Genomic DNA, 1,616 nt, shown 5'->3' on the forward strand with positions numbered 1-1,616 from the left:
TATTTCTCCTTTCAGCTCTATCAGTTTTTGCTTCATGTATTTTAAGGCTCTGTTTGGTGTGTACATATTTAGGATCACTATGTCTTCCTAATGTGTTCATTCTTTGATCCTTATGTCTCGGTCTTTTGTAATTTTATTTATTCTGAAATTGTTTTTTAAATGTTAATATGGCCACTCTTGTTTAAATTCATGTTTGCATGGCATATCTTTTTCCATCCTTTACTTTCAACCTACCTATGTCATTGGTTTAAGAGAATTTCTTGAACAACATAGTTTTGGATCATGTTTTCTTAACCACTGTGCCAATCTCTATCCTGTAATAGGTGTATTCAGACCATCTATATTTAAGCCAATTATTAGTATGACAAGCCTAAGCCTGCCATTTAATTATTTGTTATTTTGTTTTTTCTGTTTCTCCTTTCTTCCTGTGGATTATGTCAGTTTTTTTAATAATTTCACCTTGATTTATTCATAGTGCTGGAGTGTATCACTCAGTTTTCATAATGGCTGATCTAAGGACCACAATAAGCATATGTAACTCATCACACTCTGGTGGTATCAACATTTTTACCAGCACAAGCAATAGGAAAAACAGGCTTCCACACTTCTATGTAAGTTGCCTTTACTCTCCCCACCTTTTTTTTTTAAACACAGTCCAGAGTTTTTGGTTGTTTTTTGGGGTTTAACACCTATCATGCCATGTATTCATAGGGGAGAGGCCCCAGCAGCTCAGGTTCCTCTCCACTGCTTCTCACAAAGTGTGCTTCTCTGGGAACAGGCTGACTCTTCAGCTGAACCCTAGTACCCTTCTCTTTGGCTTCCTTCTTTTTCTGATCATTTTCCTTCACATGTTTCAGGAAACTATCTTGGCTCTTAAGAGTGCTTAATGTGTTCAACATGCACATTAGTTCTCTTGGCAAGAATCGTGCCCCAACATTGTTTGTTTACAACGCCAACAGCATGCTGAGTAACATCGTAGACTCTTCCAGTTTTGCCATGGTAACACTTGTGGGGCTTCCTTTCTGAAGAGTACCCATTCCCTTGATGTCTCCAATAACAGCTTTCTTAGACATTTGCAGGTATGTGGCCAAAAGAACAAGTCCACGTTTTCTAAAACGCCTAGAGAACATATCGGGTGCCTCTCCCCTTTCTCTCTGTTGTTCATCATTTTGGCAAATTAACAGAAGATGGTTGGTTCCAGCCAAAAGGCCCTTCCTCACTTTTTAAGCATGTCTTAAATATTTCCTCTGCATACACTTAGTACATCAAATTGTGTTAAAATTTTGCTTCAACCAAATATAACTCATAAAAAGTCTATTACATGTGTCCCTATATTTGCCCATTCCAGTCCTTTCTGAAATTCAGAGCCTTATGTTTTCATTTCCACTCATTTAAAGAACTTTTACCTAGTCTTTAAGGGTATGCTTGGCAGCAATAAATTATTTTCCTTCATTCAAGAAAGTTTTCCTTTACCCCTCATTCCTGAACGATATTTTTGTTGCATATAGAATTGGTGGTTAATGGTTGTTTCTTTCAGCCCTTGAAAAATGTTGTGCCATTTTTCTTCTGGCCACCATCATTCCAGATGAGAAGGCACCTCTCAATTGGACTGGTTT

At 37.5% G+C, this 1,616-nt stretch overlaps 1 pseudogene; it reads right to left on the minus strand.

Annotated features, from left to right (window-relative positions):
* Positions 1-675: 675 nt before the first annotated feature.
* On the minus strand, positions 676-1,399 carry LOC105537338 (annotated as a pseudogene).
* Positions 1,400-1,616: the final 217 nt, after the last annotated feature.

Source organism: Mandrillus leucophaeus, unplaced genomic scaffold (genome assembly GCF_000951045.1).
Source record: "Mandrillus leucophaeus isolate KB7577 unplaced genomic scaffold, Mleu.le_1.0 Scaffold171, whole genome shotgun sequence".
Classification (NCBI taxonomy): domain Eukaryota; kingdom Metazoa; phylum Chordata; class Mammalia; order Primates; family Cercopithecidae; genus Mandrillus; species Mandrillus leucophaeus.